Source organism: Typopeltis vanoorti, chromosome 2 (assembly GCF_054136105.1).
Source record: "Typopeltis vanoorti isolate ZY-2024b chromosome 2, IOZ_Tvanoo_1.0, whole genome shotgun sequence".
Lineage (NCBI taxonomy): Eukaryota > Metazoa > Arthropoda > Arachnida > Uropygi > Thelyphonidae > Typopeltis > Typopeltis vanoorti.
The window spans coordinates 153,753,691-153,778,276 of NC_143550.1; the positions used below are offsets into that span (position 1 = coordinate 153,753,691).

At 33.6% G+C, this 24,586-nt stretch overlaps 1 long non-coding RNA gene across 1 annotated transcript; it reads right to left on the reverse strand.

Moving 5' to 3' along the window:
* Nucleotides 1-5,665: 5,665 nt before the first annotated feature.
* LOC150109542 (uncharacterized) lies at nucleotides 5,666-21,400 on the reverse strand. Its single transcript, XR_016549915.1, has 2 exons — nucleotides 21,168-21,400; nucleotides 5,666-6,040 (listed from the first exon to the last, which is right to left on the reverse strand). It is a non-coding gene; the product is annotated as an uncharacterized LOC150109542 (long non-coding RNA).
* Nucleotides 21,401-24,586: the final 3,186 nt, after the last annotated feature.

Here is a 24,586-nt window from a genome sequence, read left to right on the forward strand (position 1 = left end):
AAGCAAATATAAGCCTACGTTGATTTTTATCGGTATTTATGTGAAGATACAAATACATTCACAAGTTTCTTTTCTACTCTACGATGGGAAGACAATTCATACCACATTCTCAAAACATAAAAAGACTTTGGATGGAGTTACCACACTTGAAGCTTGGGCTTCCTGATGAGTTGGGCGATTTCAACCCTGAGATACATTTACCAAATATCAAAACGATGATATTGTGGACTATTTTTGACATAAAATACAAAATTTGTCGGAAAAACAAAGGAATAGAACAAATAGACTGATTAGTCGCGGTTTAAGCTCTAACTACAAATTAAAAAAAAAAAAAAGTCTTGGTTAAGGAGAAGAAGAAAGAGGAAAATATTAAATGCGAATTCTATCATGGTCCCTCTGGTGATGCTGGTATTTTTCAATTGAACTGTAGCACGTTAAAAAAAAAGTGGGACAACTCCAATACTCATCAATAATGTACTCAATTTATTTCTTTCCACCATTCAACCAACTAATCAATCAACTGGATCACTTGCACAGTCTGTTTCCGAGGTTATAGTCAGCATAATGATGCGTATTAGTGGGAGGTGCCTGAGTTTAAAACGCGCCAAAAAATTATTTAGTAAATAGCATTTTTATTTATTTATTTTTTAATCAGTTTGTTGGTTGGACAGCCTCTGTTGTCCAACCAACAAACTGATAAATGTTTGGGAAATCTTTCGGTGAAATGATTTTCACCTTTCGGTGTGAGGAAATCATCCTGCTTATTGGAGATCGGAAGTGGCTTGAAAAAAGTTACGCTTTAGTCTACCTACATCAGAATCTGGAGTACCTCACCATGATACTGAGATGTTATAGATTTTCAATGTTTTGTGGGTTGGATTCACATAAAAATATTTCTTATTTCAGCCTGTCAAAGACAACATTTCAACTGTCCCAACTCTATGATTAGTATTCTCAGTATGCATGACTATATTTGGAGCATTTTGGGATCGGTATTTTAAAGAGTTGAGGGAAGGGAAGGATTCAGGCTATGATAATAGGAGGGTATCTCGACTAATGTCGCGGTCACGAAGTTGAAACATTTTGTAAGAAACAGCACTTTTAATAGTTTAAAAATTGTTAAAAATAGCTTTACTGTTTCGGAATAAAAGGCATAAAAATTACCGAATACAATAATATTCATCTTAAGATTTTAAGAAACCGAAATAAATTAGTCTCGAAATTTTGAATATAAATCTTTTATGTATTGCCGACTGTCTTTTTTTTTTTTTTTTGTGACGATTTAGAGGGAAGGTTTGAGGTTTGGACGTCTATAACAATGGAAGAGGATGTAAGAGCGCAAAAAAAAAAAAATAAATAAATAAAAAAGATGTGACCATTAAAGGATTACCCATTACAGTACGTGGTCAACATCGTCTCTAACATGCCAATTGTCCTTTTTACAGCAAATGTTCATCTGTCTTTGTTTTTTAAGTACGATATATGGATTAAGGTGAGAAATCAATAATGTCACACCTACTTTTTCAACTTATCTGTCCCTTAGGACACGTAGAGATCCCTGATAGGAGTAACGGCGAATTAATCTGCATCTTTTTTAGGGTAAGTATTTATGCCTGTAGATATGTATGTTCATAGGGTCGATTTGCCCGTTTTGAGGGACGAAAAACCTCAGTTTTAAAGAAAACCCCTTCACCGTATGAGACCGTCTAACTCACTAACTGATTGTAAGGACTTAATAACGGTTCATCAAGTCATAGACGGGATTAGAACCCGGATCTTTCCAATCAAAGGGTTTATCTAACGGAGTCTCAACCCATTACTTTAACATTCAGTAAAAGTTAAAAAATCACTTAATCGCCAGACACCACTTTGTTTTTATTACATCTTTCCGTAATAATCGGCATCCTACAAAGATGATGCGATGGTAGTGTTCAACGGTACAAATGGAACATATGCGTTAAACTTGGAACATCAATGGAATGTTTCGAAACAATGAAAAAATATGTCGGAATGTCATTCGAACCCCGCAACTGTTTTTTCATGCGATTTAATACTTTCATAAGATGCTTGAGATGGCTGTGAATACGATATTAGAACAGGACCGCCTTTTAGGTCTCGAAACAAAGCCAACGCATCTGTTCGTTGTGCGTGTTCTCCGACTAGTTTATCACTTTTTTGTGGGAGGAAAAAGCCCACTGCCTCTGTATGTATGAGACTTAGCCACTCTGACTATCATAAAAATTCCTCGCGACAAAACCCAAATCCATTTCGGGAGAATCATTGTTAACTGACCATCCGTGAAAATATTATGCTATGTTGACAAAGATTATCTTCACTGCCCCTTGTATTTTTTTTTCTCTTTAAAAAGAGCTTTCATTAGAGAACAGTAAAAAAACTTTTAAATAAAACGAGTTTAAAAAGAAGTACTTTGAAGGGTCTCATCAATTCTCGGGACTCATTAATTAAACACTCATGCTCGGGAATGAGTTATTCCATTGAATGCAGAAAATTTTACAAGTTTCAACTTTCTGTCCATTTTTTTTAACTGACAATTAAAATTATCATTAAAATTAAAGCTACGCGCATGCGCATGTTTAGACCGTACATAATTCTTTGCATTAAAAATATTTGTGGAAAAAAATTAATATTGTTTATACCATGTTATAATGAATTCACATTGACAAGGGCAGCTTAAGAGGGGCCCTGTATTTAGGTTTATTATGCTTTAATCATTAATATGTTTTATAATGTGAGGGGAAAGAATTTTGAAACGATTAGATGTATTCCCCCCCTACCTCTCATATGGACCTCTCTAGCAGTTCAATAAATAATAAGTATTGAATCTGACTGGAATCCAAAATTCGGTTGTTTTGAATTATGGCCGAGGTGACTAAGATTATGAAGACTACCGTATTACCAAACCAGCCAGAGGATACCGTAATATCCTCTGGCTGGTTTGGCTATTTGCAGGATGAAACACTAGTTTTTCCTGGAGGGGGGGAGGGAACCCTTCTAAGTTCTTTATGAGACCGGCTAACCCAGGGAATTTCTTTGACAGAAAAATTCTGTCAATCGCAAAACTTGCTTGCTTGTAATGGAAATGTAAAGTAGATGTAAAATATATATTGTCATGAAGAAATTACTTAACAAAAAACTAAAGAAAAACAGACTAATTTTTTATATACATAATCAAATTACATCTCCCCTACTTCAAATGTTAACATATAAAAATAGTTTGTCTCTAAAAGAGTATTTTTCATATAAAAAGAAAACAGACGATGTCTCATAAGGAAAGAAAGAAAGAGAAAATGTAAGGAAATGTGCAACTACAAATTTAGTTTTGTTAACAGTCAATATTTTGTAAACAAAAACAAAGTAAGTTAGTAGTATAGTAGCAAACATGAATGCATTTCATGGACATGTTAAATCACTTTGAACTATCCCTGCATGGTAAAAAATGACGTTAACAGGACGGAGATTCATTGGAGTTCTGTCAACTATTCTTTTTATCCGTTACCCGTGACGAATTGCATAAGGAATTAATTGCAAAGAGCAATTCGGACTCAAAAGAGATATTCTGTGAGTATTTTTAAAAATACTTCGATATTTTTAAAAAATGAATGTCATGAATGAACTCCAAGTTGAATTAAATTGCATCCATCTTGAATATTGGTTTAGAGGTAGAAGTAGTGCATATCTTTATGTGTATTCCCTGAAATTATTGACGATTTTGCATATTTTATTGGCTTAAAATGGTGTGACTGTTCCGATCACTTAGTTAAGGTAGGCTGATTTTGTTCTTACAGCAATATAAGGGTTAAAAATGGGGCTCAGCCAGCCAAAACATTCTCCTCTCTTTTTTTTTAAGCTTTCATTACTATCAAAAGGCATAAAAAATTCCTTATTATACAACATAGCCATACCAAACTATTCCAAATAATAGCAGAAGCGCAAAATAACCAATTTCATTGAGTGCGCACAAAACATGAGCAGACGAATAGTACAACAGGCGACGAAAGCGACTCCTACAGAAAACGAATGCGCGAGAATTATGGAATGAATATAAATTAATCGAATGAGATGAATGTGAAGATGATATCATATAAAAACGAAGTTAAAATAAAATGTATACAACAGAAACAAATGAACTTATCGACTATCCACACGAATATACAAAGACAATAAGTTTCTATTTAAATACAAAGGTCGCGAATTTAATATTTTCCTCTTTCTACCTCTCCTATTCTTTTGTTCTCTTAATTTTCAATTTGCAGACGAGGCGCCTGTGCCAAAATCATGATCACCGTCCTCTTTATTCATTTTAGAACTGCATCGTCTTACGTGAGCTTTAAAATTAGTTCTCCATACGATTACCTTTCCACAATATTCACATCGGTATTCTTTCTTGACGTGCATTCCGAGATAATGTTGTCGTAGAAGCGGCTTTGCCTTGAAGCTCTTCCCACACACATTACACTGGTATCTGGCCACATCCAAATGGTCGTGAGTTGCAAAATGGCTCCGTAGGCCTTCCAGATGGGAAAATCTTTGACCACATATTCGACATACGAACGGTTTAAGTCCTAAAATAAAAATGAATCACTATTTATTTATTTAGAAATCATTTAAATACCAACATATGTTCTACAATCTTAATAATTATAAGTAGAACTTTAATATTAAGCCTTTTAGAGCGTAATTTATATACGTTTTATATACGTATTCGTACAGTGTTTAACTTAATTTGATTTTGAAATTTTGTTTAATATGATCATGACATTATTGAGATTATAAAATGAAATATCTTAATTCATGACATAAAATTACTAAATTATTTATTCATTATTATTATTGAAATGATCTCATTTTTCAAATTTTGAGAATGTTCTTGGGAATTTTCTAAAATTTCATTTCATATATAATAAGCTAATAATTGCCTGCTATAAAATATCTTACTAGAATGAATATCTGGTAGAAAAATATGTTAAATCTTTCATTAGAAAGAGGCTTAAAATTATGGAATATTAAAGTGGAATGCCTGCTTTGGAATATAAACTTCGGGAATTAAAGTTGTATGCGTCTTAATGGTTTAGGATTTAACGGTACATACATATTTTTTAATGATAATACCGCTCACGAAAGGCAGTAAACCTATCGTATGTTAGTACGGTGGATGAGCTAAGGATTATATAATCCGGGAACTTTGTTCTAGGGACCAAACATGGAATATTTTCAAGCCATTTCAGGGCCTCTAATGTCTCCCACCAATGAAAATTATCCGCCGCCTAGGGACAAAAATATCCACTGATTATCTGATCCTTAGCCCATTCAATGCACCAAGTTTGCGACCTGTTGTGCGTGAGATTGTCATTAAAAAAAATACTTTCTTAAATACTCAGAGTTAAATCTTGTATTGAACTGCTCAGAGCTCTTAACGCCCTTCCATTACAGACTCGTGATGTGGGCAGTCGCGCCATTATCTCTTCATATTTTTGATTCCTTTCCAGGTCAGTTGTTACAGTTGAGGAGATGCCAACATCTACCTAACACCCATCTGGTATTCTGTTGGATACGATTTCAGCTGGTAAATAATTATCGATTTAATACTATCTGAGAGGAATAACTGCATCGGTGGTGTCATTTTGTCCTAAATAAGACTCAACAGTAATTTCTATATTTTATTAAGCTAATTTTACTTGAAACTTACATTCAAATGATCGTAAATGAATTATTTTTAAAGTTTCTATTTCAACAAATCACATATTGAATCATTATTCTGCTGGTGGATGACACCTGAGCATATGCAGCCGCAAATTACTTTTCCACAGCAGAATTTTTCCACAAACCTCGCAACGAAATCCTTGATTGACGTGCACTCCATTATAATGCTGTTGCAGAAGATGCTTGGCTTTAAATCCTTTGCCGCAAACGTTACACTGGAAGCGATTGACTTTTTCATGCACAGAATAATGTCTCTTCAACACGAAAATCTCTCGAAATCTTCTTCCACAGATGTGACAGTCGAAAACTTTATTGCGACCTAGAATATGAAGAGTTTTAGTTAGTATGCTTATTGCTATAACTCACTCTTACTGAATAAAATATCGCGTAGATGAAAAGCAAAAGTATATTACTGTACCAAATAAAATATTATGAATCCAAAATGTGGCTTATTTTATTCATTTAGTTTTATTTGACTTAAAATAAGAAACAGAACTGTTTGTAGTCTACAATTTGTATTTTAACAAATAATGATGTCATTAAATATTGCAGATTTTTGTTTGTGAATTCCAAATTGAAGCCTTTTTGGCTAAATACCAAATATAGAGACAGAAAGACTCAAATTTGGCAAATTAAGTAATATATAATGAGAATATTAAAGATCCATCATTATTTTATAGAAAAAAAAAAAGAGCGAGAACGTCTGGTGAATATTGAGCTAGATATGCACTACGCTTCTAGCAAGATTGTTTTATTATTAGTTATTGGGCTAAATAAATAACAACGAATAACAGAAAAACATACCACTAAGAATCAGTTGAATATGAAGAAAATAAATTTATTATTTGTCGAGCTCAGTTTGCCACAACGTTAGAAAAATCAAAATAAACTTTCAGTATTTCAATACATTACATTTTTCTTCCTTTTTTTTTTACTACAAAAATATTATAGTTTTATTATTATAGTTGAATAACCACTAGACTGGTATTAATGAATATTTTTATTCATTTATTTAAATATACATCAAAATTTCAACAATTCTAGACAGCTGCTTCACTGAGTACTTTATATTTGAAAGACTTTTTGCAATAATACTAAATATATGTATTTTCAACTGACTGAAAAGGCATTTACCTATGGAAGAGATGATCACTTATAGCGTGATGGACAAAAATATATAAATAAATAAATAAGGTATAAAACAGCAATACGAAATTTTAAAATAACGACAATAAGGGAAAACATAAATATTCAAAATTTGAAAATCAACTTTATATATCATCACAAAATGCAACACATTAAAATAATTGCAAAAGAACAAGTATCAGTTAAATGGCAGAATAAAAGAGCAAGGGGGGGGGGAGTTTAAAAAACGATTATATAATCAACTTGAAATGTTAATAATTATAATTAATTCATAAAGCTAATACCTAGTTTCGTTTAAAATAATTTTATAAATGGAAAACAACAGGAAACACCTTTAAACGATTTGCATAATTTACAAGAAAAGAATAAAATGTACAAATACAAATGGATTGCCATTGTTGTTTTGTGCTGGATTGTGTTTTATTGTTTTTCGGTCAGAATTCTTTGTACCTATTCCGGATTCGATACAATTCAATTAACGTATAATGTAATGAGCCTACTACGCCAGAATGGTGACATAAATAAGTCAGGAAGTGTAAATTGAAACAATCAAATGCCGAATTATGCTAAGCTGAATGACAAATAACAAAAAAAAAATATTCCAATAACTCTCTTTTTATTGATGAATTTACAAAAAATGGACAGACTTAGATACGATCTATACACGAAAAAAAATTCAAATACAGCAGTGTGATACAGTTCTGAACCTCATACGAATATCACGAACCTTAGCTGAAACAATTCTTGAGAGATGTTTTAATTATATTAAAACAACCCTTAATAATTTTTAAAAAAATTATTTGGAAGACGCTTCGTAATGACATTTTCTTATGTGTGTATTGTAGTGATGTTTCCACATAATCAGTTTTCCGCAGTACTGACATCGAAACCCACTTTTATTCACATGCATGCCGACGTAGTGTTGTTGTAAGAGACGCTTGGCCTTGAACCCTTTGCCACATACAGAGCAACGGTAGTGCAATGTACTCTCGTGCACAGAGAAGTGACTTTTCAGACGGCTTAAGAATTTGAAACGTTGGCCACAGATTTGACAGGAGAGCTGTTGTTGCTTTGGAAGATAACCTGTAAGTGCGAAGATAAAACAGGAAAAAAAAATCATTTCATTTCATATAACACGATATATTTTGTAATTTTTGAACAGTCTGGTATAAAGCAATGTCGTAGATTTTGTGGATAACATAGTTTTTGAATGTACAATTCATACACCATTTTCAAGATAACATAATGTTATCGAATGTTAAAATTGTGGTAGGCAAACGATAATATCCAATAGGAAGCTTTACATATTATACAGGGATTTATTTAATACCATTACTCGATTTCATTTATCATCCATAATTTATTCTTTGCTGTACTGAAAAGTATCTTCTGAAATGTTTTGCTAGCATAATATATTTTTGGATAACTGACTACTTTAATAAAACCAATAGTCTCCATTCCAGTCGGAAAAAAAAATGCAATTAAATGTAAACAAAGAAACGTACCCTATATTTTAATATACTTTCCATAATTTCCTGTCTTGCAGACGCTTCACGATGAATTTCCAACAAAACGTGATTTGTAATGGTGCTTCCACGTGACCAACTACGCAGGAATAACGGTCCACGTGCGTTGTTACTAAATGCTGCAATAAAAAAAAAAAAACATACAAAAACGTTTGGCCTTGAATCGCTTTGTTGAATAAGCCGCGGAGAGTTGAAAAGAGCTTTGGTGAGTGAAAACATGGAGTTACAGTGGACTGCAATATTTACAGAGTCGAGGAGAAGACGTTACTGGAGTTGCAGTAACGTTATGCAATAACTGAGATTTGATGCAGCAATAACAACGCTGTAAAAAAGTTACATGAGGAACAAATCTGTACCACTAGAAACATTTTATTACCAAATCGATATGCATATCTTTATTTCAATGAAAATCCTATAAAATACAAAATAATGAGTTCATTTTTTATGTACGTTATTAATAATGACTAGGAAGTGGCTGTGCGTATGTAACAGTGTGAAATAAATAAATACGATACAAAGTGCTTTATTTGTTTACTTTTAAAAAATAAAAATAAATGTAGAGGAGTAGTGTTACAAAAATAAAGTATAAAATGAATTTCTGGATTTTTTTTATTATGTTCTTATCATATAACAGTTCAGTGCAAATGTGAATCAGTACTGCAGGTTTTCTAGCACTGCCTTGTGAAAATTTTACTGTGCACAAAGACTTGTTTTTAAATGATATCCCACTTTCGTGTGTGCGGAGAAAATTGCCCCCCCCTTTTTTTTTTAATTTGACAGAGGAAAGGAACAAAGAATTTCTAAAATGATATAATTATGTTGGTCTTGATCTTGTATTTTTTGTTTAGAATGTGCAAGAGCAATATTAATATATATTAATAAAATATAGAAAATTAAATAAATAAATAAATTTATTAATGACAGAATGAGGAGGGTTGGCACTAAAGATGGAAAATGAGCATCTGCTACAGGTATCAGATTAATAACAATTAGAAATAACGAAATAAATACATAAAAATAAAAGAGACGATCTTTGGTGGTAATGGTGTGTGTTTGGGGGGGGGGGTGAATGGAATTATATAACCTTAGCATGGTTCTGAATATCAAGTACAGATTCTGTACAGACAGCACTTAATTATTTACTAATAAATAATAGTTTGTTTTGTGTATTCCTATAATAGAAATATTATATTTCCACAATATTATCTGATGTATTTCTATAATACTATAAAAAGTATATTATACTTTATATTAGTAGAATTGCGTTTGTATTTCTCATACTGTTATACACACTTGGATGAAAGAAATCAGCGGCATATATCTCGCTTTTCAATACACATCTCTTGATAGCTAGAAAAGGTACTTATCCAAACTCACCGAATGACCTTTCGATGCGAATGGTAACGATGCTGACACGTGACCAACTTCTAGAGAACTGACACAAATAGCGGTTCACGTGTGTTCCTACAACATATGCTATAAAAAAACTCCACGGCCTTGAATCAATAACTGCCTCTTCGTCACTGTATCGTTTAAAGATCTGTCTCCCTAGTGAATCGAAAGGTTCGCCTTCAAGACACGTTATTTAATTACCAAATAAAAATAGAACAATAATATAAATGAATATTTAAGGTAACAAAAATATATAAGGTCATTTAAAAGGGATGAATGTGAAAATAATTCTATGTATTCGAAAATCATTCTAATTCTATTGCTGGATTTATTTGTTGTCAGGGTATTTCTTGTTGTAGAAAAGGGGACAGAATTGCGTTCGATATGGTGAGGGGGTGAGAGAGTTTTACAGTGTTTTTAACGCGAAGTGTTTGAGATATTTAAAAAAAAGCCCGATGTTAAAAAGACTAAAACGGTGGAATATTGCGTATGCGATGTTTCAAACAATCCAATTCAACATGAGTATGGGGGATGGTTAGCTGATAGATATCAGGGAAATATCTGGGGAAATGGGCGTTGATGACAGTTAAACAACAGCGGTTCCACAGGTTCTGTTTATTTTTGGTGCCCGGTATATTGTTTATTTTATCTGTTGATAACACAGTTCGCGGTTCAGAAAGGAGATGGAACAAAATTGGCGAAGAAAGACCCCCACATGACAGCACTACGATTTCATTACGATGGTGCAGTCGGCTGATGAGTAGGAATGTCAACAGTTAACTAATGGAGTTGCTAAGAGTAAAGTTTTACACTTTTATCAGAGCCAATGGAATGCATTGTACTCTATAAGTGCAACAACATTACAGGGATGGAGAAGAAGGCAAGGGAATCTCGGCGGAATGTTGGATCAAGGATTAAAATAAAGAAACACGTTACGACAATTGTATAGAACGGGAAGATATTTCACGACGAGCCTTATGAATAATAATGAAATGACAGGCTATGATCTTTTATGCAATGTGTATGGGGACAACTTTTGCATGTTTAAAACATTTTAAATGATAATTGGGATCATTTTAAAAATGGACATACACAACAATTATTGGTTTACCGTACTCAAATTGCAAAAAATTTCAATTCATACTTTTTTCTTTTTTTTTTTTTTAAGATTTTCTTTAAAAAAAGGTTTCTTTGATCAGAGAAAGAGAAAAGGAGGTGCCGATCTAAAGGATCATGACACTTAATATATATAAAAAGAAAGTCTGGCTTTGATGGTATCTGTTTTCATCCCACCCACTCTCAAACTCTGCTCTAAAGTTAGAAGGAATGCCATCGTGTATTGCCTTTCCTATTCTGATATCAATAACCCATTTTAGAGATGTAGCCTAAATTCTAAAATAATAATAATAATAATAAAATAAAATAAAAAATAAATAAAAATCTACTATCGAACTGTACGTCAATTATTCTTACTTCAATCATCTCAAAAACAATGCAGACGGATGTCAACGGCTATCTTTGAATCTTTGAAACTATCCGGAACTCTGCAACCTAATCAACAATTATGTTTTTTTTTTTTTTTTTATAATTTATTTATTATCTACATCAATCACTGTTAAACGTGTGTCGAGGGGAGACTAAAAAAAAAAATTCTTGACATTTTCGCGTGTTTAGCATGAAATTTCTCTTAATAAACTCTCGGTCAGGTTTGTCTTCTCTCCCCAACCCCCGTTCCCCTTCTCACTTGATAAGCCATACGCAAATTGTTTATCAAAGCATACTGAATGCAATTCTATTATTCAAACACTACAAGCTTCAGAATTCACCAAATCTCCAAGGCAGGTTGAAGCAAAGACTAGGAAAAGGCAGAAACGTGGCCTCACTGGCGCACCCTGAGGGGAGCCTGCCCCCTCCCCAAAGAAAAACAACTAGAAAAATTTTCCAAAAATCTTTTCCTAATTAAAATTCTTTTTTTTTTTTAAATTTATGTCGTCGTGTCTTCTATTTCTATACTAAATATGAGTTAGCGTTCATTGCAAATACTCAGTCATAGATCGTATTCTCAAATTGTCTACTCCACTCCCCCCCCCTTCCAAGATTAAATTCTAAGTGCGCGCTACTGCGTGGCCTTGTCGTTTTTCTCGGAAAAAAAAAAAAAAAAAACGCTTTCGTTCTTACTTTTGATAATACATATCCTCAGAATCATATATTTGTTCTTGGACTAACTTTTATGCCGAACTCTGCATAAACACGTCGACCTAATGCAGATCACCACCATGCGAAGTCAGTGGTTGACGCTATGAAAAGATAAAAACGTGACAGTGAAAAAGAACCGCCAATACATAACGAAGAAAACAAAGGTAAATACTCAAAAGTTCTTCTCGCAGTCCGCCAGCGTTCTCTCAAGTAGGAGTTCACAGCTGCAGAGTTCAGCATGCAGTGCCGTGCCAGGAAACTATATGTTTCTACAGTAGAGGCAGTTGCGGACAAGTTAACGTCATCCCTATAATAACGTTCAGTACATCGTGCGGAGTGCATCGCGTTTGGAATGGACTGAGGATTCGCATTCTTTAAACTAGATGGATGTGTCTGAATGTGGTAGGCGGCAGGAGAATTATTTTCTTTACCATTCTATCTCAAGTGTTGTGGGGAAGGGGATACTTCTAATGGTTTCGGCCAGTACCCAATTATCGTAGTGTCTTGAAAAAAACAGGACCGAACATTATATTGTTTTTTCGTACGCTGTGACATTTCATATGCTCAGTAGCATTACGATAATACCCCATAATTTTAGTGCAAGAACGTTGTCACATGGTTGGTTTAAGGAAACAAGAGTGTAAAGTTAGATTTTGGCCGCACAGTTCCAAGCAGCACCGTACAGAACACTTTCATGAAGATATTAGGAAGTTGACTGAATGTGAAACCAGCATATTCATCTTCCAAACAGAGAAGACTGCATTTTGGTGGAGTAAGCGACCAAAACATCAGCGAAGTTGATCAACATTTAGCAAAAATGTCCGCCCAAAATTCTGATTTTTGGAATCGCAACCTGGTGGACCAAATATATATATACTAAGCAGTTTGCGAGACACTCCTATATAAGCATATTTTTTACAACGTGCAAAAATTTCGTGCTGTTCTTCTGAGCAACTGTGCAGACGAAAACGCCATCGTAGCTCGTGAAACGAAGCTGTACATCAAATCGCATTAGAAATCCGTGAGGTGAGTCAATTTGCAGCGAGTAAAACATTTTGGAACAGTGAAGCTAATATTACCACGGCACACAGACGGTTTTCATAATATTAGCGTTGTTAGCAAAATGAGACCGGCCTCGTTGGCCAAGTGGTTAGTGTATCCGCTCTTCAGCCAAGGGAATGTGGGTTCGAATCCCGACATGGGTATGGATGGTTGTAATTGTCCTACTAACTCCACGTGGAAAAGGGCATCTGCGACCCTACCGCTTCTTCTAGCGGAGGGCTTCACTGCGAAAACCCAATCAAGTACGGGAGTGACCATACGGTGTCCAGTGGCGTCAAATGTGAATAAGTAACTATCGAAACAAGTAGGGAAATATAAGATCACTAAGTTGTTATGGATACTTGACGCTATTTATGTGATGTTTACAAGCAAAAACAAACGTCTAGGGATAATAATTAATGAACTTTTAATTAGTTATTATCAATGGATATTTCGCTATCCGAGAAGACAATCATAAAAAGGAGCATTTCTTAATAGCATTTTTATATAATGATGTCATTTATCATCACAACCGACCAACTGAAGCTTTGAACCATTTTTAGCTTATGCACTGAAGACAGTTTATTCAATGTCACCTGCAATATATAATTTTGTATCGTTTCGAAAAAAAAATGACTTAAGTTTGCCACTAAAAACGGATCACATTGGCCAACTTAAACTCAGAATTGAAATCAAAAATTCCGAGAAATTCTCGTAAAGAAAGATTCCAAATATCAACATTTAAATTCTATCAACATCTGTATGGTCACGCTCCAGTTATTATACGGATAGAAGGACGAAATGATAGTTGCTTACAAAGTCTGCGATACGCAATTTAAAAAAATACTAATTATACGATCAGATATAAAATAAGTTCCTTGAACTTATGAGCATCGGAGTGACTTTTCAAGTTTATCTTATCACTATGATTATTATTTAAGCAAAGGTGCCCTAGCACAGAAGTGTGGAAGCTTTTAAGAGATGGAATTCTTTTTTATTTGACTAATACGTTTCGAGAATATCAATATATAGACGTGTTACGTTCTCAGAAACTCTGCTGCGTGTCCGTTTGTGTTGTCACGAACTCATTCACAAACTATGGATGGGCCATTTCATCACAGGATGAAAATCCCCTGCCAGATTACTCTTGTACTTTCATTAACATCCATATCGCTGTGCGATAAATCTAGAACCAGTTGGTGGGAAAGAGAAGCCTTTACTTACTCGGATACGAAGGTTGGCTAAAACGTTTTTTAAATTCCTTGTGAAGTGGGGTGGGATTTGACTAAAATTGCTTTTCCACTCCAAGTGGTGTCTGGAAGAACACTTGGAAGAATAAAATTCTGACAAAAGTGCTTTATTTTACGTATTCATTGCTATCCTGTTACTGAACTGTATTTTTTTTTTTTATATATATATAACCCGGATCAATGTAACGAATGCTTGACGTCAGGTGCCCCACGTGCACTGCTGTTGTGGACGCTAAGGCCAACCAATCAAAGAAATGTTAAAATAATATCCAATTTATAAAAAAGAAAGAAAATAAAATAGTAATTTCATAATGATTCGAGATAAGGATATAAAAAGTAAATGTCTTATTTGAATCTTAACTACGAAAAACTGTAAACCTATAGTGTATTGGTATTAGTACTATGGGGTTCATTAAGGGTTTCATAATCCGGAGAGAGAGAGAGAGAGAGGATCACAGTCTGTTGTAGTGCCGCTATCCAACCTGCCAACCAGGCCGACACCATGATATACAGTTACATATACATCATATACGACTTATTTCTACCCACTCAAATGCTTTTCTTTGGTTCATTCCGATACTCTGGACATTCAAGTTAACAAAGAAATGTCAACGTTTAAAGACAACGTGTAAAGACTATTAATTTGGTAGCTCAGAATGAAAGAAAAAAACTGCCGTGATAACATAGAAGCATGAAGCCGCACGCTAATCGTAGTGGTCAAAGTATTTTATTATATAAATTCTTCGATGGTACACATAATACGCTAATAGGTGAAGCTGTTTGAGAGCAAGAAACACGTTCTGAGAGATTTAACGCCACACATTATCAAACAAAACTGTTACATAGAAAAGAAAACGTATTCTTTGCTCATTTCTTCCCACCCACCCCCGTTGATTTTAAAATCGAGTTGTTTTTAGCGAATAAATGATCCGATATTTTCGTAACATCTCTCAATACAATATTATTCTTAAAACTGAACAAATGATCTCAGCAATAATGATTGCATTTTTATGTTATCCCTACAGGTTGTAACATGAGCTGGCACGTGCGCGAGATTTCGTGACTAATTGCGACGTTTCTTCGGCCTGCGATTATCCTTTTATGGAGCTCCTCAATTTCTCGTGACTTACGAGTATGTGTATCTGCACGTAAGGTGAGCATAAATATAATACGCTGGTACCATGAGTGAGTCGAGGGCACAGTAAATCAGCGACTGTGTTCTGGAGAGACGCCTTCAATGGACACTTCATAAGTCTCATTAAACTTGTGATCAGTTTCAAGAAACTTTTGATAACTTTCATGAGCAATTCTTCACGCAGGACTATCTTAAATTCTGCTAGGTTGGCCTCCAGCCAACAGTAGACGATACCGCCTGACAGGGAACATCCTGTCAGGTAGAGCTCTTCACCAGAGAATCCCATAAGTACAGCGTTATCCAGAATGTGGAGGCCGTTCATGATGATATCCTTTAAAAAAAAAACAAAAACTCAATTCCCGCTTCCATCACCATGCTTTGCAGAGTGCCCATTTTCAACTGTCTCAGTATCCACATCCTGATATGGCTATGATAATGTATTCGCTCTGTATTATATAAATCAGCGTTTGGAAATCGTTCATTTCAATATTATTTGAAGTGAGGAAAGCTGATTTTATTATTTTTTTTTAACATTACCTTCTAAGAATAGCATGAACTTCCCACTTCATGCTATTCTTCAACTAGAAGGAAAAAAAAAGATTACTAAACACGAAGGATGTTTTTTTTTTTTCAAATTAAAATGTAAAACTTAGTTTTTATAAGAGAAAATTAATTTTACTTCGTGTGATTAGTAAGCCTATGCATTGAGATGCTCAGCATATCTATACGATGGACCTAACGTTCTTTAAATTAACATTTTGTACTAATATGCCATTAACTTATAAAATTAATGAATGAAATAGTTAATTTTGACAGCGCTAAAGGGGGAGGATGCACTCCTCTTGGCCGCATCGGTAAGTAAACTGTGTCCACTTACAAACAAAACTCATAACTTATTTTAGGTTTCCTAACTTTTTTAGACTGGAGTCGTCTCTCCACCTTGAGAATTCCTTAAGTTCTACACCAGTTATCTTCCTTGACTAATTACAATCTCCCTTGGATAATCATAAGAATTATTTATAATTAATTTTATAATTAAAACACATAATAAAAATTATAACCAATTAATCCTACTGAATATAATTTTTTTTTATTTCTCTCAAAAGTTATCTTTAGAAAAATCCAAGTGGTTCGTTTGAATTTCAAAACGTTTCTTATGAAGATGATGTTTTTGTTTTCTTAGCAGATTCTCACGCTATTCCTCACCACTATTTATCGTAATATGGTTGCTTACAACGCATCATAAAATAGCGGAGAAAAGCACACATAAGCATAAAAAAAAACCCTCAAAAACATTGTTAAACTGTATAAAACTTCTTTTTTTTTAAGCCCCTTTAGGCTTCCAAGTAAGCATGATGATTTCACACCGGGGCAATGCAAATCATCTACCCAACATTGTGATCAAATCCACAGCCTGTTAGCTGAAGAGTAACGTCTCCACTGGGACAACGAGGTATGCGAGATGCTCTCTGTAACAGGGACAGCAGACGCACGATGTGAGCAAAAATCTTGTCTAGGAGGAATTCAAACTGGTAAGTATTTTTTTATTGTAAGCGTAATATTTAGGTAAAACTTATTTCCTTCATTAGGAAAAGGAAAAATTTCAGTAAATATTGCAGGATCATTTTTATGACAAGCAAAATTAGTGCCCTACAAATGAACAGTCTATGACCGTATTTTCGCGTGTACCACGAACACAATTTATTTTATTTATTTATATATTTCCTGGAAAATGATGTTCCTAAATCAAGGTGCACGTATCATATGCGAAGAAGAAGAAATAATTTATTTTTTAAGAAATTGGGGAGTCTTCCAATATGAGAGCACGTGTCAAGAGTAATGAATATATTACGGGAAATTTTATGAATATTAAGACATTTTAAAAATTAATGGCATTGCAACTGCTTTGAAAAGAAAACAAAATATATAAATTTTGTGTGTTTGATCCTCCAGTCCATGATCCTGGATGGATCATATATAACGGATGGGGGTGGGGGACAAAGTGCCTCGGAAAAAGCCGCTGACAAAGAAAATCTATATTATTTTAAACAAAAAAAAAATTAAACGTCTGTCTTTGAAGCAAAGTAAAGTAAAGGGAACCAATTTGCCATATTCAAGAAATTCTACAAATAAAAATAATTTATATAATGTGAATATTGACTTCGATTGTTGCTCCTTAAACAATGGGCAGACTGATGATCAAGTATGGACTGAGTATTTCAGACAAGAATGAAAATTCGAGTGAGCGAAAGAATAATTTCATTTATTACATCTATCCCAGCGAACGACACTTACCTAGAAAGATTTTTCAGTGCAAATGAATAGTTTAGAACAAGGCTCGGAACAGAATGGATGATAAATTAGAAAAAGCAGAATTACAAGTCAAGTTAAATATAATTGAATCTTGTGTTGATTTCTTGAGTTTCTCTTAATATGGATACGCGTGATAAAGAACTGGCAAAAGCAGCAAACAGCAAATAAAAAAAAGGCCTCCATATCTCTACTGCTTCCATAATCTTTCACAATAGTTGCACTGCTACATGAAGCAAGGGCAAGCTGTATTACGAAACTAAGGAACAATGTAAGTTCCTTAGTTTCGTAAGCAATAGACGCAGAGGCTCATTACACACACACACATACGCACGCAAAAAAAAAAAAAAAGAAAGATTATTACCCTCTCATTACTAAGGGCTTTATAGCTATTCTTGACGCGAGGAAATACTTGATATTTCCTCACGTAAATTTATGTATTTGGCTTCAACTGTAGGGATCGAAGGCTCCGCCAATCTTATCAAGGCATATTACATTTAACTAAACCTAAGTAACTATACTCAAGTATTGTGCCTAAGAATATTAGAAGAGCAATTGAACTCAATTTATAGTTAACTTCCTGAGAATCTAAAAAATGTAATAATAGATCATTTAAAATTATCTGGCACGTTGACTCATAATAAATGATTATTTTTTTTTAAAAGTTTTCAAAAATATAAATCTAACACGTGTCACTCTCAGTAGCTGGCTCAGTCCGCATTACATCACAGAATGACACATCTTGTGTTATGTTTACAATTGGGAGATTATTATGTAGAATTTGAAGGATTTGAACTGCAGAGAACTTTTTCATGGATAGACTGATTTTTTATTTTTAAGGAAAGTTACATGAAATGTACAGTAAAGTGACAAGGTGCCCATCGTAGTTACTCCATTACGAATACAGTATTACACAATTCGAAAAAACGCTGAATCTTGGAAAAAGTCTGGAACTTTTTTATAATTATGCACAATAGGTCTATGAGAAAGTTGCAGGAGCACCTTGTACAGCCCAATCGGTATCAGCGATTGGGTATTAGATATCCGAGCGGTATTAGAAACCTGACATGGCCGATCATTATCTTTTATCTGATTTGATTCTCATTGGACACATATGAGAAATACTGAAGATACTGAAGAGCCCAAATCAGGATGATCATGTTTTGCAAAAATCAAATTTCTGTTTTGAAAAACAAGCGGTACAGGTTACTAAGATTACGTATAAAAATCCCAAGGAGAGTGTACTCTCTTACTATAATTGTGGCAATCCTTAAGGCTCATAGGTGATCACGGTATTAAGTTTGCCTTTAATATAGGGTGCGTTCCAAAATATCTTCCAAAATATAGGCAAGCTATGAATATTATTATTCAAATATTATTATTCAAACACAACAGATATTTGAAACTAGTCCAGACGTTTCCAAATGTACATATCAAAGGATGTGTTTGAATTTAAGACGTACGATTATGAGATTCACTTATCCCTCGTTGTGAAACGAAAACAACCAAGATGGCGCACTAGAAATTTGTTCTGCTACTATAACAACGTGTCCCTAAGCTTGCCATATTTTCAAGAGCTAATCCCAGACGCTTGTCGACGAATGTCAGATAATAAGAACAGCAAAATTATGTACATAAAAGTATAAATAAAACTATGGTATATTAGTCAAGTGTATAATTAACTAATGGAAAGGAATAAAGTGACAAAAATAATTACTACTACCTAATTACCGTTTAATTTTTTGAAATTCACATATTTTTATTTGGATTAACAATATTTTACAATATGCAGGAAAAAAAGATCTGTTACTACATCACTAAATATTTCCCCCAAATTTAAGGACAAACAATAATATTAAAAAGTCACAACAACAACTACACTTTAGGTATTCCACTCTCCAGTCAAAAGGCTGTGGGTTCGAATCCCGCCGTGGGCATGGATGTTTGTGATTGTCTGTGAAAATACTGGTGGTGGTTGATGTAGTTGATGAGGTTCGCTGTAGTTGGTGGAGATGGAGAGTTGTAGAGCAGGTGCCCTCCCTGGAGGTGTCACATAATAATATAATAATAATATGTGCATGACGTGCAAGAACTGATTTTGCTGCCGTGTCTAATTAATGCAAATACACTTTATTTGTCTACACTAGACAAATAAAGTGTAGGTACTTTAAAAGCGAAGAAAGCCTGCCTCAATCTTTTCACAACCCAAGATGGCATTGAAGATTGCGGCGCTTCAAATTAAATCACGATGCACGTGATGTTCTTTTTTTTTAAAATGCTAATCCAACGACGAAAAGTTTTAAATTAATAACATTAGTACTCTCCGTACTAATGTTATTAATTTATTTATTTCTTAGTTATTAATTTATGTAACCTGCCACAAGTCAGCATTTTTTTAAATGTGGTTGCCACCCATGAAAGGTTATTACTAAACTTAAAGCACATTTGTACCGTGGGTGGGCTAAGGATTTTCCCCACATTTTTGTCAGTTTTATATATTTTTTGCATTTTTTAAAAGTCCGGAAACTCCGCTCTAGAGACCAACCATGGAACTTTTTCAAGCTACTTCATGCCTCCATTAATTAATTTATTTTTTATTTATACATAATATTATTTTTATTTATGTGCAGTTCTTCACTTATTCGATATCTGTAAAACAAACTACTCCCTATACGGGAACAAAAAGGCGTCAGCTGATTTTTTTTTAATTAAAACAGGAAAGACTAACAAGAATTAATTTGACAATCGCCATTTCTCCTCACCATTTCCTACTAAAATTAATGTCCGAATCCACTGCAACACACTTCTACATTTAATTTCATATTTTGATGAGAGACATAACATAACTAAATAGATACACGAAAGATTGTAGAATACATAGTTATTAAATAATTGTACTTTTTTTTAATACGGAAACAAATCTTCGAAAAGCTAGAGGTGGAAGACGATTGATATTTTGTTAGTGAGTTCCATACATCAGTACCAATTCCTGCACACACTTTGCGTGTTCTCAACTCACATGCACGATTCAGCTCTTCGACATTCAAACACGCCGTATGCTGTGAGCTGAGACTAACCATCGCTTTGTATTATCACTCCAGCAAGAGAGGCTGCAGTCACGTGACGTTTATATGTAGCGTCTAGGTCAGCAGACGTACGGCTTTTTTATCGCGCTATGTCACTAGCAAACGAATTGTGCCAATCACGAAACTGCCCAATGAGAAACGCAGTTTGCAACAGAAGGCGGGAGGGTAACCTACCTCCGGTATACAGCGACAGAACGAGAAGCAGCAATCTGAACTAAAAATATTACGATACTTGTTGTTGGCATACGCTTAAATATGTTGCACATTTAAGCTGTAGAACGACCAGCAATGGTACATTAAATAGTCCAAACAGAATAGCAAGAATTCACTGAAATATTCTATTCCGATAACCTTACGTACTTACGTTCGTATGTAACCGGAAGACCAGCCGTGCAACAGTTGTTGATCTAGACTTGCTACGATGTATGAGTACAAAGATAAACATATCTACCAGTTTCTAGACAGTAAGAGCTAAACACAACGTATTTCTCACAATGACTTCCATATCACAAACAAAGGGACACTGTCGACTGCTGCTCAAATGGACTCACGTTCCTACCGCGAACTGCAATACGCACTTCGAAAGTCGCTCAAACATTACCGCGAAAGTTCTAGAGTTTGTTTACCGCGAAAGGCGTCAGCTAAATTGTATACAGGGGCAAACGTCATTCGCGGTGATAATATGAAATCATTATTTGTGTATTAAAACAGTTAATTCTTATTATGTAAATTATTCTACACCGATTTTGCGATTATTAAATGATATTTCTGTATATTATGACTCAAATAAACGTTAAACAATATATACATATTTTGGTTTTAAACTTTTACGAAAATGCGGCGGAGTTTTATATTTGGCGCAATAGCAAAATACTGTATATGTAGTGTGAACTGGTAGTTTTATTATTTTAAATATTTTTTAAAAAATTATTTAAAAATAAAAATAATAAAATATAACATAGCCCTGTAACTGCATTGCTTATTTAGAATGCTTTAAAAATATTTTAAACAGATCAAAGTTGTAAAAGAATGTCAGTAAAAGTTGCATCGTCTGGTCCTTTGTGCAAATTTATTTTAAATATGAAGGTAACTGAAAATTATTATCACAATAAATGTATAAAGTAAACGATAAAGAGGCATTTATTTCACGACATATAAAACGGAATTCCAACAACAACGATATTTTTAACACGAGAAAAAATAAACCTGTATAAGATTTTATAAAAACTGAAAACATTCATAATTCTCCTACAAAGCAGATGATAAAAATAAATTTCTACCTTCTGTGTAAAATAAATTATATTTAGAATTTTTATATCTATACTTGCAGTGACAGTATGCATAAAAGTTACTTTATTTATTACCAAATGAGTCTTTGGACTTCTTACAGGTGTCACTAATAAGAATAATAATAAATTTTATTCATTATTCTAACACCAGATGGCAGGGAGGTTTTATACAAATAAGTGTGTATTCAGAATTGTGCAAATATTGTGAGTCATCAATTTAAAAAATAAAAATATGTTGCCATGGTTTTAAACAAATTGGTTGATGTGTTAATAAATCTGTATGAAAATATCTGTACGCGATTCATTTAGACAATAATTTTTATTTACAGTAATAACATTATAAAAGTATAAATACAAATCAAAAGACATGTCATCAAGTTATTAAACATAAAAAAAAATAAATAAGCATACTTATGTATGCTTATTTATTTATTGGCGAGTGGCTACTGAGTCCCTAGTTACTTACGTTGTTGTTTTCTTGATTTGATGGGGAATGATGATTTGCTGAAATTCATTCTTCTAATACACTTTCAAGATTTGATTTTATAGAAATTAAATTCCACCCACAATGTTTAAAATCGTCGGTGGATTAGATGGAAAGGTTATTTTTCTTTTCTAAATGTCTGATGAATGTGGTATTTAAAAATAAATAAATAAATAAAATAAAAACACCTGGTGGTGAGAAATTTCGTGCGTTGCAAAATCTGCAGTATGAGGATACATTCTCTCTTCAGTGTGATGATAATCACACTGAAGAGAGAATGGTGTCAAATATCATTTGGCACCAGTGGATTTTAGTGATTTCGTAGAGACTTCGTCTATATTTGTCTATTGAGCACTACAGAAATGGAGTGTCCTAGATGTTTATATCCCTTGTTACAGAGTTGTCGTTGGTAATTACACTCTGATACGCATGATGACTGAATTTATATCTAAATATTTTTCCGCTGGCAGAAAGGATGCTAATAATTTGAGATTTTATCGTCAGTTGATTAAAAGTATCTTCGAAGAATGATCAAGAAAAACCAATGAATGAAATTTCCGTTTCATAAATTATTTTAAAAATAAATGAAAATGCACGCATAGAAAATCTTCTAAACCTATAGTACATTGATGTGGTGGATGAGTTACAGATTACATAATTCTGGAGCTTTACTCTAGCGATCAAACGTGGAACTTTTCAAATCACCAGTAGGCAAAGTGGTAGTTTCTCACAAGCAATGGAAATCAATAATAACATATTAATATCTACTAACACTAAGGTACCTGTAAAAAAAAGTAAAGCATTTTGTTTTCAAAACAGTTGATAATTGATGTGTTTTATTGTGTGCCATGACTTGCACTTCTCAAAAACCTGCACAATACAAAACATTTATGTATACGAAAAATTCTCCCAATCAGAATAAGAAAACGTAGCAATCGAGTGTTGGCTTAATTGGCCGAGTGTTTAGCTTATGCACTATCCATCTAAGAGGCTGCGAGTTCGAATCGCGCCATGGGCATGGATGTTTGTGACTGTTCTACTAACTGTGTGGAAAGGGCATCTGCGACCCTACCACTTCTTCCAGCAGAAGGCTTTCGCTTCCTAAACCCTATGAAGTAGGGGAGTGACCATAGTGCATCAAAAGGACGTCACATATGAATAATAACTAAGCAGTCGAGTGTGTCAACGGAGATTTATTCTCAATATACAGAAGACGGTAAAGTAAATTCATATAAAAAAAAAACAACAATAACAAAAGTTATTATTACAATGAACTAATTAAGAACTATCCTAGCGGAACATAACAATCCTATTCAGTTACCACAAGAAAGCACTGAAGAATTGTTTATTTGTAACTAATAAATAAACATGATCAAAGTACAAAGTTATTAAGATTTTTATCAACACGCGTAGATTATTATTACAGAGTTGCATCCTTAAGACATTCGACCAAAAAATAAAAAATAAAATAAATAAAATAAAAATTAAAAAAATCAAAGGTCGACTGAAATATATACAGGATAACTATTTTATGATCCTTGATCGCTACTACTTTCTGGACGACACCTTCGTAAGTGAGATTTTAAATTGTTTTTCCACAGAATTGTTTTCCCACAAGTAGTACAGCGATATCCATTTTGTACATGCATCCCGAGGTAGTGTTGCTGCATCAGATGTCTTGCTTTGAAGCCTTTACCACACACAATACAATGGTAATGATTGGTCATCTCATGAACAGAAAAATGTCTTTTTAAATTGCCTAGAAGATGAAATCTTCTTCCACATATGTGACAGTCATGTGTTCTATGGTGACCTAAAAAAAAAAAAAATAATAATAATAATAATAATTAGAAAAAAAAAATCAAGTTATTGTTAATTACTGTGAATTAACAATAATGTGATGCTTGCGGGAAAAATAATATTAATTTGCAGATAAATAATAAATTAAAATAATAATAACAATAATACCAGTGTATAGTTGAAAAAATAATAATGTGTAGTGTACGTGAT